Here is a 16,925-nt window from a genome sequence, read left to right as displayed (position 1 = left end):
CATTGATGGACTTGCTGATTTATAACTGAATCTAGGACACTGTCTAACTAAGGACAATAAATAAATGTTTGGTCCATTATTACTGAGGATGAAACTTTCTAAACATGTTCTTTTTTGTCTTTTCTTTTTTTTTCCCCCAAATATTCTTCAACGTTTAACTGAAAAACTAATACAAAACAGTTGAGCCTTTCAGTGGGTCTTTTCAGTATGGGGGAGAGGGGACCTCACATTTTAGACAGGAAGTTTTGACTTTTCCTTTTATGTAAGCCCCAGTGACAAGTGTAAGGAGTATTTGAAACTTTAGTAGAGAACGCTGAATATCTAAAGTGATTTTTTTAAAGTTTGTTTAAATTTGGACATTTTCCAAGATAACACAGGATCCTCTGAGATAATCACTTATGATTAAAAAGTATGTGCAATTTCGATTTTTCAAAACCTTTTAATAGGGAATGTTCATTTGACTGAATTTTAGGAACAGTTAAAATGGAAAAATCACTTGGGGCTGAAACGGCAAACATTAGAAATGCAGACCTGCAGAAATGCCATTATGTTCAAGCAGTTTTAATTCTGACGCCCACATTTTTCAGGAGAATAGTTGCTTTTACAAGTCTGCAAGAAAGCAGGTGCAGATTTCAGAGACATGGCCCTGATGTGAGAATGGTGTCTGTTGGACACCTCCTCAGCTCCTGGAAACTGTTTGCAGCTACAGTGACAGACTCTGCGTGCATGGGGAAGAAAGGTGAAAATGATACTGGGAGAGGGAAGAAGAATGCTGCAAAGACTGTGTCAGCAGTAGTCGAGAAGGAAAAGCTTAAATCTCAGAGACAACAAATGTCCTCCATTTATTTGCTTTACAATGGCAGATTAGAAGAGCTCCAGTCTCATTTTCAAATGTACATGACTTGATTTTAGTGGTGCTTCTGCTAATTTTGATAACCTTTGGCAAAGTAAGGCCTTGTCAAAAACCTACATTGTTGCAGGGAAGACTATAACACCATAACAGGCAATTTCTATCTGCAACTGGACCGCCACAGATATTATTCTCCAGCTCTGTTCCGTAGTTTCAGATTAGATTTGGGCTTTTATTTTGGGTAACACAACCATTTCCTCACAAACTGCATACCTTCATTGATGATATATTACTGCTTGAATGTTGGAGGTGCCTTTGCTGCTCCTTAATACCTTACCATTACCATTATATCACTTGCATGCTGAAATATGTTTTTTTTTTCTTTCTTAATTGTATCAAAGTCTGTTAGCAAAAAAAGACATCCTCGCCCAACGCTGTCTGGTACTATCAGGAAACTTCCTACCTTGGTCTCTGCAAAGCCTGAATAGAAACTTCTATGCAGGGCTGAAATAATTCAGAAACTCTAAGTTCACAGAACAATTGCCCTGTGTAAAGCAATGCTTAGGCATTTCTTTGTCCAGGCTGCAGAATGTTCTCTCCTTCCCAAAGCAAATGTACAGTGATCACAATTCATTAATTCCAGCTACACCACCATGAATTTTATATACCATACACTGATACTACCAATATTTCCACAAGACAGTCTTTGACTATCCACATTTTCACATGCTTTTATTTCCTCAGTATCAATCCCATGGTGCCTGAAACAGCCCAATCTCTGGCAGATTTTAGTTGTGTTATTAATATCCACAAAATCTTTTAGCAAGGTAATTGTGCTAAGGCAGATAATTCCAAATGTCTGTAAAACCAAATGATTACTCTGGGGGTAAAGAAAGTGAATTCATGGTCCTATGCTCTGTGGCAGGTTACCCTGCTGCCTGCTGGAGGATACAGAACATATCAGCTGTCTGCTTATACTTCAGCATACCTGTATATGTTGGAATCCAGCAAGTTCTTTCCAGTGTTATGAAATGAACCATTTTTGCTACCCAAGGCAACCATAAAATGCAAGATCCTAGACCAATCTTTGTCACTGAATGCCGCTTTGGTACTTCAGCTCTCAATGTAGGCAGGATTTATTGTTTCGTATTACATCTCTCAGCTTCAGAATATACCTGATCTTTCTCCTCTGTATGATTTCTGTTGAATAAACCATGTTGTTTGGGTGTCTACAGTGGGGGTGGGATGCATAAGCAGTACTATTTGCTGTTCTTCTTAGAAACTCAGCTGGTACAGACTTCCTAATTAACATGTTCACAAAAGCTGGCTGCAGACATGTTGTCTGAGAATTACGGGTGGCTGATAGACATTCATGCAAGAGAAAGCAGCTATTAAAAAGAATATTGACTAATATTCATGCATGTTTGGGTGTAGGCAAATGGATTTCTTCATTAATAAACCTCGCTTATTAACACAAATGTCATTCAGAAAGAATTCCCTGTGAAGCCCCAACCTGAAACTTCTCCCATGGTTTGGTTTTCCCTAGCCTTGCTCCCTCAGGACATGCCTATTCAAACCCTACTGCTCTCACTGTCATGATTTCTCTTATTTCTCTTATATCTGGATGGAATAACAAGGCAGCTCAATTACTGAGTCAGCAAAACACCCCTTCATGCTTTCCCAGCTGGATAAACACCTGCCAGCAGGGTGAAGAATCTCTGGCAAACACTGCCAGAGGTTAGAAGAACACAGTTGTGATTGTGATATACCAAAAAGTATGTGTTTTGATTAAAAAGCAGGCTTCCCACAAAGAAAAATCCTCTTTTGGTCATGTCTGGAAGCCATCACAATACTTGGATGTCAAGATAAGAGGCACTAAAAGGACAGTAAAATATATAAATGTTTCCATGGTTATGCTGTAACTTATCGCGCCATTTGCATTTCTGAGGGTGGTCACATACTTTATTGTATCCAGCGCCATTTGAGCTTCTTAAATGAGTCCCTCCAACTCCCTGGCTGTAACTATTGGAATTGAGAATGAAGTAGAACAGACTAGGAATTGTGCATAAACACATAATCTGTGCAATTTGAAATCATATTTGTTTATCAGATGCACTGAAACTCTGACATAGTGAAGATGTTGGCAACTAGGAGTAATTTTACATTTATCAAATGTCCAAAAGGAAACCATTACAGAATCACAGAATAGTAAAGGTTGGAAGGGACCTCTAGAAATCATCTAGTCCAACCTGCCTTGCTCAAGAAGAGACACCTAGAGCACGTGGCACAGAGTCACATCCAGGCGGGTTTTGAAGATCTCCAGAGGAGACTCCACAACTCTCTAGGCAACCTGTTCCAGGGCTCTGTCACCCTCACAGTAAAGAGGGATCTTCCTCATATGGAGATGGAACCTCCTATGTTTTAATTTGTACCCATTAGCCCTTGTCCTATCACTGGCCACCACTGAGAAGAGTTTAGCCGCATCCTCCCTACATTCTCCCCTCAGGTATTTGTACATATTGATCAGATCTCCTCTCATTCTTCTCTTTTCTAAGCTAAACAGGCCCAGCTCTCTTAGTCTTTCCTCATACGATAGATGCTTCAGTCCCTTAATCATGTTGTCACTCTACACTGGACCCTCTCTAGAAGCTCCACATCCATCTTGTACTGGGGAACCCAGAACTGCCCGCAATACTCCAGGTGTGGCCTCACCAGAGCCGAGTAGAGGGGCAGGATCCCCTCCCTCGACCTGCTGGCAACGCTCCTCCTGATGCAGGAAAGGATGCCATTTGCCTTCTTGGCCACAAGGGCACATTGCTGCCTCATTGGTAACTTGTTAACCAGGGCTCCCAAATCTCTCTCCGTGGAGCTGCTTTCCAGCAGGTCAACCCCTGATCTGTACTGGTGCCTGGTGCCTGGGTTTATTCCTCCCCAGGTGCAGGACCCTGCACTTGTCCTTGTTGAACCTCATGAGGTTCCTCTCTGCCCAACTCTCCAACCTGTCTAGGTCCCCCTGAAATGCAGCACAGCCCTCTGGAGTGTTGGCCACTCCACCCAGTTTGGTATTGTCCACAAACCTCCTCAGGGTGCACTCCTGTCTCCTCATCCAAGTCATTGATGAACAAGTTGAACAGCACTGGGCCCAGTACTGATTCCTGGGGGGCACCACTGGCCCCAACTAGTCCAACTAGACTCGGCCCCATTTATCACCACCCTCTGAGCTCTGCCATCCAGACAGTTCTCAATCCACTTCGCTGGCCACTTGTCCAATCCACACGTCTGGAGCTTTCCTATGTTATGGGAGACAGTGTTGAAAGCCTTGTAGACAACATTCACGGCTCTCCCATCGTCCATCCAGCCAGTCATCGCACCGTAGAAGGCTATCAGGTTCGTCAAACATGACTGAATCCATGAATCCATGTTGACTACTCTTGATCACCTTCTTTTCCTTGACATGCCTAGAGATAGTCTCTGGGATGAGCTGCTCCATCACCTTTCCGGGGATTTGTTAGTATCAGGTCTGGCAGTGCCCCTCTCCTCATAGGCTCATCAACCACCTGCACCAAGAAGTTATCTGCAGTGTTCTACAGGAACCTCCTGGACTGTCTGTTCCTAGCTGTGTGATTATCCCAGCAGACATCAGAGTGGTTGAAGTCCTCCATAAAGACCAGGGCCTGGGATCACGTGGCTTCTTACAGTTGCCTGTGGAAGGCCTCATCCACTTCCTCTTCCTGGTCAGGAGGCCTGTAAATTCCCGCGACAGGGTCGCTCCTCTTGGCTTGCCATTTAATCCTCACCCACAGGCTCTCAACCCGTGCTTCGTCCTTCCCTACACTGATCTCCATACATTCCAGTTGCTCTCTCACGTAAAGAGCAACTCCGCCACCTTGCCTTCCTGGTCTGTCCTTCCTGAAAAGCCTAAAGCCATCCATGGCCACGTTCCAGTCATGAGACCTCTCCCTCCTCCATGTCTCAACAATTGCAATGAGATCATGGCCCTGCAATCGCACATGCATCTCCAATGCCCCTTGTTTATTCCCCATGCTGCGTGTGTTTACACAGAGGCATCTGAATTGGGCTCCCAATGTGCCTCTCTTTCTAGCTGGGGCTGCAGCTTGACTATGTGAGTCTTCAGAAGTTCTTGTATTTTGCCGTTTAGCCTCTCCAGACTTTGTCCACCCTTCACAGGCTCTGGAGTTAGGCTACTGTGAGTGGCATGACAGGCCACCCCCTACCTTATCACCTGCTTTCCCGATGATAAACCTTCCCTCTTTGAATCTAGTTTAAAGCCTTCTCGGTGAGCCGTGACCCAGGACCCTCTTCCCCCTTTGAGAAAGATGGATCCCATTAGATGCCATCATGCCTGGTGCCATGCAAGGCTTCCTGTTGCCGAAGAAATCAAAGATGTGGTAATGACGCCAACCACGGATCGGTGTGTTCATGGACTGCATCCTTCTGTTTCTTTCTGTATTGCTGCCAGCACCGGAAAGAATGGAAGAGAAAATGACCTGTGCGCCTCAGTTCCTGATAGTCTGACCCATGGTTCATCTGATCGGGAAATCTCTTCAATTGCTAAGCACAGTCACCGAGGCAATGTTAAAGCAGATTTCTTCAGATTTTAACTGCAGTGATTGCAACATTCATCCACATATTGCCCACTTTGGTGGTCATTCTCCAGGGTGAACTAGGCAGCAAGTCACTGAAAGTTATACAGGATGATCCAACTAAGCACATAATATTCCCTTCATCTGTAAGCCACCATACTCTTAAAACAGAGTACTTGGGTCAGCCCCACTTCTCAGACTGCATGCAGACTCAAGCATGTTCTATTTTTCTCAAGCTATTGAGTATGAGCTTAATTTATAAACCAGTTTTAAATATGTATCTGGTGCCTTAAATAGGAATGAGGTCTTACTCAATTTTCCTTCAGGTAGACATTACTAGAAGCCAAACTTGCCTGAGTATTTTCAGAGAGCAAATAGACTTCTTACAAAAACAGCTCTGAACCAAGATGGAGTGAAAGCCCAGCTGAGACATGCAAACATTTGTTTTGTAGACTAACAGGTGTGATTAAGTATGGTTGCTTAATGTAAAGAGGTGCCGAGCTATGACTACCACATGGCACCTGAACTTGAAAAAAAAAGTAAATGGAATTTATTAAGCCCATGACAGGTCTGAAGCCTCCAACTCTTTGACTGAGTAATTCTGGATGGGTGACCACTGTGTACAGCAGGAATGGAATCTCAGCCACAAAACAAGGTGAATGTCTTCCCAGAAACATCTGTACTCTCAAATAGAGAAAAGAGAAATGGTGACTTTGAAATTAGAAAGACATAATCAATCAAACTGAATGTGGCAGTCAGGGTAATTCTCACTGAAGAGCAGAACTTATTTGAGGCAAATGGGAAAGACTGGAAAAAAACAAACAAACAAACAAACAACCAAAACCAAACCAAAACAAACAAGCAAACAAAAAAACCAACCAAACAGAATCACTTGTGGAGGCCCAGGGAATTATGTGAGGAACAGTTGTAGTCATGATCCCATAATAAGAAAGGAAGCAAATGAATAAAAGATTTTGTAATGTCCTTCTTCCAAGAGTTCCCTGGTATGGTTTAGTGTTGATATAATTCAAATAGTATTCTTGAAAAAGTTTTCAAGAAAAGTCTAAAAGCTGCTATGAAATTTGTTTAGTCCTGTCTTTAAGATGGCTGTGACATTCCTTCTGTAAAAATAGAGATGAATTAGAAGGTCTACTTTAATGAATGGTTCTAAGCAACCATGTAAGGCATATGGTGGGGCTTATGTCAGTCACTTGGAGAAATATGAAAACAGTCAACAATAAAGGCCTGGAAACATTAATTTCTAGAGGGATCAGAATATACCATAGGAAAAATTGAGGGGAAAAGTTGAGATTATGTATGGTGGTATTAAGTGCAAAATCATGCACTTCAGGACTAATAACAAGAATCACTGTTAGATGCTGGCAATTCATCATTTTAACAAGACAGAAGAGGGAAACGCCCAAGATCTCAGCTGATCACAACAAGATGGTGAATTCAAATTTATTTAGATGTGAAAAGTACAGATGCAATCCCAAAGGATATCACCTGGAGTATGTTCAGAAGTGATAGAAAAGCACTAATGCTACTATGCAGTTGAGACTTCATCTAAAAAAGCCTGCATGCAGTAGTGATTCACTCGTGTTCAGCAGAGATGAACACACCTGGATGCTCAGAGGAATGGAACCATACTATTGACAGGAGACTTACAGAGGTTTAGCCTCATGAAGAAAAGGCTGATGGAGAATATGTTTTTGTTATATAAATAAAGTGCATGTTTAATATCACAAAGGTAAAAAGCTATTTAAGAAAAAAAAATCTGATATATACACAAGAAGAAAATTATATAAGTTGGTCATGAATTGGCTGCAAAATCAGAAGGTATTTTCTAGGGGTCAGGAACAGAAGTGGGTGAAGATGCTTCCAATTTGTGATGGCAGAAGTGTGTCTCATTTAAATCTAGCTTGGACACTTCTATATAGCATCGTATCTTGCCATAGAGGCCACTAAATAATTCCTAAATTAGAGGGTTTGTTTAAAAAACAGGGAGTGAAACTAAAAGCACTTTTGAAAGAATAATGAGCAAATTTAATTTGAACGAATGTCCCAATGAAAATCCAACTTTCAAAACTGCCCTAAGGTTTTCATAATGAAGAGGTTAAACCTGTGCCTCGAGTACAAAGTTAATGCAAGATGAACTCCGGAGCTACAAAAAGCACCTTTAAAAGGCAAAGGATAGACTTAAAATATTTTGCAACAGTTTAATATAATGTGATAATTTCAAGTATAGGTCATCTATGTGTGTAAATTAAAATTGTCAAGAATACATAGAAAAACATAGGCAGACATACATTTACACATACCATACATTGTATACATATATGTTTCAGTGATAATAAAAACTTGAGATTATAATAAAAATTCTAAGCTGACATACACATGTATAAAGTGTGATTATTTGACACAGGATATGCTATTTTCTATTACCTGTACCACATAAACAAAACAATGAAGAATAATACTAATGAAATAAACAGCAGATACAGTATAAAATATATTTTTCTTTTTGGGACCCTCGTTTATAGTAGATAATTTGCAATTAATACTTTATGAAAATTGCCTGTTTTGTATGCATGAGCAGACAAAGAGCTTCCTAAGAGCATCATTGTTTCTTTAATGAAAGCTACAATACCAGTGACATTATCAGTATTATACACTTGAACCACAGTTGGTGGAGACGACATCTTCTATAGTGCGCTGTCATACATTTAGGACTAAATCTTATTGCAGCAAGTGGATGTTTTGCCACTGAATTCAAAAGGATACAGATTTGGCCCTCATTACTTGCCTCCATTTCTCCATCTAATTAAAGCATTTGAATGCTGACAGGTCACTAGAATGAATGCCCAATTAATTACTGATTCGTTCATCATAGCCAGAGCCTGAATGCTATGAGTTTATACATGAGACTCAAAATGATTCCTCCCTGGATATGAGCTGTGCTCTAAACAATCAGATATTTTTGCATGGCACAAAAGAGAAGCCAAAATAAATGAATTTTAACCTGTTAAATTTGTATGTTCAATGTGTTTGGGAATATCAGAGGAACTTTCCCTTTTGCATATGCCACATACATATAAATATTAAATACGGAGAGCACACTGTACAGTACGTTGACTTCTCTGCCAGTTAAATTAATAAATATGCAAATTATAAAGGATGTCAGTGCACTAAAGAAACATCTGCTAACCAAAGTAAAAAGTAATGATAATGATGATAAATAAGGAAAGACAAAAGTAAGTATCGTTTGAGGTGGATTTTCAGCCAGCTGCACCCTACTATGCAAGAGTTATGAAAGAAGGCTACCCTATTAGCTGACAATCTGAAACAAGTTCAGAAAGCAGTTTCTAAGCCTCCAAAGACATTCTTGTGACAATGTGGTTTCTACATTCCTGTTATTAGAAAGCCCTTTATGAATGTACCCTCTCATCAGGAGAGCAGAGCATTGAAAGGAAAATTGAATTTGTGGAGGATAACAGCATTCTGCAATGTGGCTTTGTTCTTATTAGGAGCAATTGCAAGAAAACAAACCAACAAGGAGATTCTTTGCAAGCCAGCTCTTACCCCAAGCCTGTCCTCCTGGAGATCTCCCTAACAGCATTATTTGAAAAGCCATGAAGTCCTGAAGCAATCTGACTGAAGAGCTGCCCCATATCATGGACCTGGAACAGCCAACATTTCCTACCATGTGGGCTGCAAAGGAACTGGGCAGGTGACCTTGCAGATAAGAAGGACAGCAAGGCTCTGCTGGAATTGTTCCAGTCACCTCTGATCACTGGGTCTGGACGACTGATGCAATTCAAAATATAAACTACCCAGGTGAGCAGAAACAACATTTCAGCTGGCATCATGACAGGCACAGCTTACGTCTACTAAGGACTTTCATTTGTGAATTTATTTGTATGGTGAGTCAATGTCAAGACGCCTTTAGATATTTGTATGTGTAGCAGCTGTTTTATACATATTACACAATGTCAAAATGTTGACTGCAGTGAGCAGTACATGGGTGAATGCAACACTGACCTTGGTACTTGTTCCACAAATTGGAAATCAACAATCAGCACCTAGAAGCAGAAATTGGATAAACCCTGTGGCTAAATGATTATAACATTCCAACTCTGCTTTCAGCATTAACTTTAACTTCAGCATTGATAGCAAAATGTTTTTTTGTGTCTTCTTAGTGACTTTCACATACTGTAACAACACAACAAGCTAAACACAAGTAATGGTGTATTATGTATGGACATGCATATTATTACTTTACCCAATCCCCCGTCATGTCCTTAACTCTCAAGGGAGTTTAATTATCATCTCTGAAACCCTGGTCTAGAATAAAGACTGGTTTAAACATTCTCTCAGGCAATTTCTGTGGTCAGTCCCTGTATGTAAAAACACGGCAACCTTTTGGGTGTCATTCAAAATACTGTCTCTGCTCCCTCACACTCTAATATCCATCACGTTATGTATAGTTCCTCTAAGCAGATTCCCTGAGGTTCTATCATTTATGACCAGTATGAAGGTAATGCTAGTTCATCTCCAACAATTCCTGACAATTAAATCTTCCATCTCCCGTGATGTATGGCCTCATTTTTATTCCTTTTGTCCCAAGGTAAAATATATAGTACTTGAGGTGCTACTTGCAAAAACGGCCTGGAGTAGTTTCCAATCCTCCAAAAGTGGTAAGAACAACATTTAATACAATGATTCTAAAAATAAAATGCAAAATATTACCTTACCCACACTGAAGAAGAGAAATTAAGTACACAGTGTATACAGTGGAGAATTTTCTTCAGCCACATTCATTCATTGCCTAAAAATGTGAGAAAGATGTGAGAACTCGTGTCCTTTATAGTTACGACTAATAGTTGCATAATAAAAAAAAACATACTGAGCTCGGGTGAAATGCATAAACACTCTTTCCCCCCCTTCCCAGCTACTTCTTTAGCAAAGAACAAAGCAAAAGTTACATCCCAACATGTGTCATGGACCCCAGCTGTTATGTAAGTAACCACGTAATGTTACTCATTCTGCAAATGTACGACATGACTGTAGCACTTCTACTCCCTGGTATTTCAGAAATGGTTCACAAAGAGAAAGCACCAAGATGAATGAAGAGTGACTTCCTACGGTTATATGAACCACTGATGGATAACATGGTTTTTATAAATGGCAGAGATGTTGTATTACCCCAGTATCCCCTAACTGCCTAAGTCCGTTATGAAATGCATTTTCTTTAATCTCCAGCAATATAGAAGCAGTTTCCTCGAGACAGTAAAGGTGTTGCAGGTTAGATCTAAGATACAGAAGCATAATTTGGAAGAGACTCCCTCAAATAAGAGTTTTAGCAGTTTTAGCAGTTTCTCTGTTCATGAACATCTAAATAATTTGGGATTGATATGGAACACACAGTAACACTTATTACACTTCAGTTAAAACGTGTTTTAGTTTAAGTATTTCTACATAACAATATTTTTCCACATGTGGAAATATGAATTGGATCAGTGATGTATACTCCCTTGTATTTTTGCTCAGATTTTAGAGTGAATATGGAATGTTTAAAGTTTCAATCAAGTCTGCTTACCAACCTTTAAGAATAAATAATTTTCTTCGCTGTTGCTAAATCCAAAATGAGAAAAGCAAGTATCTAAGTATAATGGTAGATTTTCAAACAAATTGCAGCAGGAATATTAAAAAATAAAAATAAAGCCCTAGTTTTGCCTCACTTCCCAGCCAATTTTACAGACCCTTTAGTTTCAGAAACTTTGGAAACATTTCAGCTACTCTTCCCAAAAGTTAATTTTTTGTTTGTTTGTTCATGTTAAATGCGAAACAGACATTTCCTCCATCTCCATTTATAAATCTGTAATCTCTCTTATGCTAATTGTTAATACTCTAGCCACTATTTGTTATTATGGAGTGGGAAAACTGCCTGTGTGTAAGTACACACAAACATTACTTTTACAAAAGTGCGATTTTGGTCACTTAGATTGTTCCAGAAACATTCATCACTTTTTATGCTCAAGGTACAACAAAATGATAAAAAAGGCAAACAACATTTTAGGACCCACGAGGATCAGATGTATGGAAAATATTATTATATATTTACATGAATAAGTGATACAGCTTCAAATTAATACTATATTCAAAGTTAGGAATAGTGACTTTAAATGACAAAAAAAAGACAATAGAAAAGAATGTAAACAAAGCTTATGCAGATAATTTCAGACATGTAGAAGAAGGGCCATCTGAAAAGTACACAAAGTAATGAATGGAATGCATTGGACAGGAAACTTCTATTCAGCCTCCTTGATCATAACACACAGAAGATGGAGACATTCAAAGAAACTTAAAAATACTAAGCTGATATAAAATTCTTTTTTTCCCAGCACAGGGTACCTCTAGTATATGGCTATGATTATCAGGTATTACAGGGATATAAAGTAATACTGAAAAAATCAGAATTTAATATCTACATACTAAAAATGAAGAAAAGGAGAATGGAGAGGAACCAGGCTCCTGAAGCATCAGGATGTAAACACATGCCCTTTTAGCAAATAAGCATCAGAAAATTTATCTAGAGAAAGATGATCTCATATTTGCTCATGGTACACAATATTCAGTATTCAATAAAATATTCAATATTCCATGTGCAGCTTCTTTAAAGCTAAATAGTAAAAACAATCAGTGGAAATACCTTGATTTTGTTGTTTTCAGTACGATAATTCCTGTGAACTCATGTTTCCATTCTGTATTGAATCTTTCCAATCTTGGTGGATTTCACTTAAAGTCTGAGCAAACTGAAACAATTCTTCATTAAAAGGTGAGAAAAACTGACTCAACTTTTGCAAAATAAGAAAAAAAAAGTGAAATACCCTTTCTCCTTGCTGGAAACCAATATCTTGTGACTTTTCAGTACTAAAGCAAGGCAAGAGAACTAGAAAAGTGTTTTCACTGACTTGTGGCTTCTTCAAAGCAGCACTTGACTAACTCTGTGCCTTTCAGATAGGGTTTTCTTCTAGAACTTAGGCAAATAAAGAAAAAAGGCTGTAATTTTTATCTATGCAAAAGTGACTCGAATTGGCGCCCATGGTTACATTACGAAATTTTGAGTCTGAGTTCATGTGAGCTAACTAATATTTACAGGTAGCAGAGAAGCAATGGAGGATTTAAAATACCTCATTAGTTTAAGAGATAGTGCTCAAGCATAAGCCATGACAATAAATTATACTCATGAGACGTGTTACAGTCTCACAAGGGTTTCAACAAATCAGATCTCTCCAAATTCCTGTGACAGGTCTAGCCCCCTCACTTAATCTAACAATACAGAGAGTAGGAGCTGGCATGAAAATACCTCAGAGTTAATGTTGCTGGTACTTGATTCTGCCTTATTTTTTCCTCTTAATAATAATAAAAAAGGATAAATGAGGTTTTACTTAATTCCTAAGGTAATTTTGATTCTTCTAATTATTATTTTTTTATTTCTTTTTATGTATAGACTTAAGAAAAAGTCTAGCAAAGCTTAGGAAACCTTTATCAGCCACTGACATTTTAGTAAATCAGTATTATTTTGCAACTTCTTTTTCCTGACTAATTTTCTCACTTCTCAGCAGGTGAACACTATTGCCAGTTAGAGAGTTACAGTGTTCAGCATCCATTCTGATGCAAACCTAAAAAGGCAAGTCTCTTGCTGGCTGGGGACAATGAAGTCATTAATCAAAATCACTCCCCGTCTCTACTGATGATGAGAGAAAAAAAGTCAGTCAAGTCTGTCTACTATCAGGATGCAAAACTAAACTGGAATCCCTGGGCTATTTCTGCAGAAAAGGAAGTGTTATGGAGCAAGTTCTAAGGAAAATGATAGCAAGGTCAGTATGCCTCTAAACTTCAGGATCCTGGGGTGTGTCTCGAGCTTCATGATCATTTAAAGTAGCTTCAAGGCCACTCTGAGCTGTTGCTAATTATAAAGAGCCACAAGAAGTCATTCTTGTAGGAGGCAATATCTGGGGCACATAAATTGGCAGTAAGTTCCTTTTCAGTGGTTATACCACCCAAACATCTTTGTACTGAAACTTGCAATGATGGGAAGGAAAGAAAACAGTAGGTCTGCAATACTTGAGGAATCCTACATATGTATGTTAAAAAAAAAGGCTGATTTGTGCTGCTATGGTTTCACAGAACAGGAAGAATTCTGGCAAGGATACATCTTGTATCAGGGTGCTTATATTCATATTCTCAAGGAGAATCTTGAATTCTTCAAAATGTTTTAACTAGGAAATACTTTAAGAGGAAATTGAAATTCTACAGACATATTAATGGTCTATTACAGTCCTTACTCTAGGACTGGTGAATGGGATTGTGCAGCTGAATGTGTTGGAAAATGCCAGTGACGCCAATAACTAGTGGTCAATCTAGTAACTTATCCTTCCTACAAAATACTCCACTACAGCATTCATCTGCAGGTAGCACATAACCCAAAGAAAAAAAAAAAAAAGGGAAACTAATGAGGAGATTTTGATGTGTTGTGCCTGTTTCACCTGCCGCATCTCTGACTTAAATCAGTCCCTTTAAAGCCTTTCGTGTAAGCCAGCATGCTGATTCTCCCAGGTATGGTTGTCTGTAATGTCTCCTTTGTGCTGGGCAGATGTAAACGGGAGATCCAGGGTAATAGGAAGCATGTTGGGCAGATTCACCATTTTTGCAGAGCTTAATCTTGCTTTAGTTAAACAATTAAATAAACAAAGAGACAACCCTCTTCTTAAATCACCAGTCTTCCAAAAACTGTGGACTGGCAGACTGATAAGAAGTTATTTCAAGACAGTGCTAGCCCTGAAGTATGATGACAGTTTTAATGCCAATGCAGTGAATTATTTCAGGGCTAATTCCTCTACTGGGTGCTTGAGAGGGGGCTGAAATGGCCAAAATATATGAAATCTTTTACAGTATTGCTGAAAGAAAAAGCCATACTTTTCACTCTATATTCTGACTCATGTATAAATGGTTAATTCATAAAGTGATATATGTCTTATCAAACAACAAAATAACATGCTCAGTTTGACAAGGCCAAGGGAAAAAATGACAAATACGTACATGAAACCAGGAGTATTCTCCAAAAGGGCAGTAAATTCTCAGCGGATTACTCCATAGCGCAGCTATACGGAAACAGAAACAATGTATCAAACCCAATATAGGGGACGAGTCCTGAAATGCACTGATCTCGCTGGAGCCACTGGGACGTGCAGGGGCCCAGCAACACTTACGATCTGGCCTTGAATTTTAAATCAAGTGTTTCATTTTACTTGCAAGTACTAAAGCCAAAACCCAAGCAAAATGGAAGGCAATGTTTCAGTCCCTCAGGCTTTTTGTTTTTTTAAAGAGATTACCTCAGGCTTGACACACTTTTATCCTTGGGATAAAATACCAGGGCCCATAAGAAAACTTAAATTTGATTCAAAATGCTGCATATGTTGAAAAGGCAAATAATGAACACAATGGTTTAGGCTTTTACGAAAAAGGTCGTAGCTCTGCAAATGACCATGTCAAGCAAGAAGGAATGTGACTAAATGATCAAGTCTCCTCCTCATCCTTTAGATCACATTTTAGCCTATGGCTTAAGGATGACACCAAGAGATTTAACTGGCTAAAAGTGCACATTGCTTTAAACAGCACTTCTTTCATAATCTGAAGTTTATGATTTTTCTTTATTTGGTGATTTAATCTTTTCCAATGTGTGTGAGCTCTATTTTTTCTCATACTTTCACGAAGCCAACTTGCATTCAGATAGTTTTCACTTTAGTTTCCTGCAAATGTATTTTTATATACTATTTTCTTCTTTGGAAAAAAAGAGCATTTAAAAAAAGATGCAGGGGACAGGTGAGAAATAGCACATATATTGGTTTTATATAATATACAGCAGCAATTAGGGTTGTAAAAGCTATGGTCAGTGGTGAGAAACTACAAAGGGACCTTTTGAAACCAAGTGACCAGATGATAATATCACAGATGAACTAGGAGTGATACACTTGGGATAAACCAAGCAGAACTTTGTACACTCAATGCTGGGTTCTGAACTGGCTAATACTCCCCAGCAAAGAGATTCTGGAGTTGGAATAGTGAAAATGTCAGCTCAGCACCGAGGTGTGGCCAGAAGAGAGAAATTGAATGTTAGGATGTATTAAGAGAGCAGCAAGTAAATAAGACAGAAGACATCATTATGCAGCTATGTCTATGGTGCTCATGCATCTTGAATGTTGCATGCATTTTTGGTCCCTTCACCTCAACAAAGTCTTAGTAAAGCTATAAAAGGTTCATAGAAAGATAGTAAGAATGATCAAAGGTGTATGTAACAGCTTCTAATGAGGAATGATTAATTAGCCTCGCATTCGTCAGCCTAGAAAAGAATTGCGTGATGAGGGGAATACAATAGCAGGCGATAAAATCACGAGTGACACAGAGAGAGTACGTAGGGAATGATCCTTTACTGTATTTTCAAATATGAGAGCTAGGAAACATTAAATGAAATAAGCAGATGGTAGGTTCAAAACAATCAAAGAAAGACGGTTCATTTGGCTGCATATGATTAACCTGTGAGACTCCTTGCTGCAGGATGCTGTGGATTCTAGAAGTTTTACATGGGTTTAAAAAGCATGGAAACAAAATGCATGGAAGATGAATTCATAACAGACTATCAAACAGATAAATCCTACCTCTTCTCAACTGCTGGAGGCTGTAGGGCTTTTCTGAGGAAGCCTCCGTCTTTGCTGTTCTGATACTAATCTCTGTCAAGGATATCAGAGATATCAGGTCAAATGGCTTTTGACTGGATGCAGTAAAGACATGCTCACATTTTAAAGAATTAATTCACAGATATAATGTTACTAGAAATTTATTTTGACTGTTTTTTAGAGATGCTTTTTTTGACTATTAGTGTTTGCAAAACTCTTTCTATGTGTGTTGTTAATGATCTTTGCACAAGAAGGTCAAATCATCAAACTATTAATTCCTTTGCTTAATCATTTTTTTAATTCACCAGAAAACTTACCTTTCACTAGCTAGTTTACTTAATACTGTCTCATAGAATGAAGTTATCAAAAGCCTACTACATTGCATCCAAAAACTCCTTTCTACCTGGCATTTTATTAATTAGTGTAAATAAATTCATTGTGCTGGAGAGAAAAGTCAGTAGTAATTCACTACTTTAACTGGAAAGAGCTATTATAAATGAAGATTAGTATCGGGAGTTTGTCATAATTCAGGTTTACACAATCTTCTTCTTTTCCAAATTTCATCTTCTGAGTTCAACAAAGGCATCCCAGGCCATCATTGCTTGCTTCCTTAGATGCAGGTACAGCAGTTTTTTCCTTTACCAGATTGCATTAAGGTTGTATGACTATTCTGTCTTACACCAAGCTAGTTCTTTTCTGTAACTCTGAGTATCAGAAAATGCTGCTGTGCTT

General features: G+C 38.8%; 1 pseudogene; it reads right to left on the bottom strand.

The window, feature by feature from the left end:
* LOC104569018 (uncharacterized) overlaps positions 1 to 16,925 on the bottom strand; it is a 173,289-nt pseudogene that overhangs the window by 64,395 nt on the left and 91,969 nt on the right.

This window comes from Tinamus guttatus, unplaced genomic scaffold, assembly GCF_059628265.1.
Source record: "Tinamus guttatus ecotype Peru unplaced genomic scaffold, ASM5962826v1 Tinamus_guttatus_pri_ptg000030l, whole genome shotgun sequence".
Taxonomy (NCBI): Eukaryota; Metazoa; Chordata; class Aves; order Tinamiformes; family Tinamidae; genus Tinamus; species Tinamus guttatus.
The sequence above is the reverse complement of the archived record's forward strand: the minus strand, read 5'-3'. Positions and strand labels throughout refer to the sequence as shown.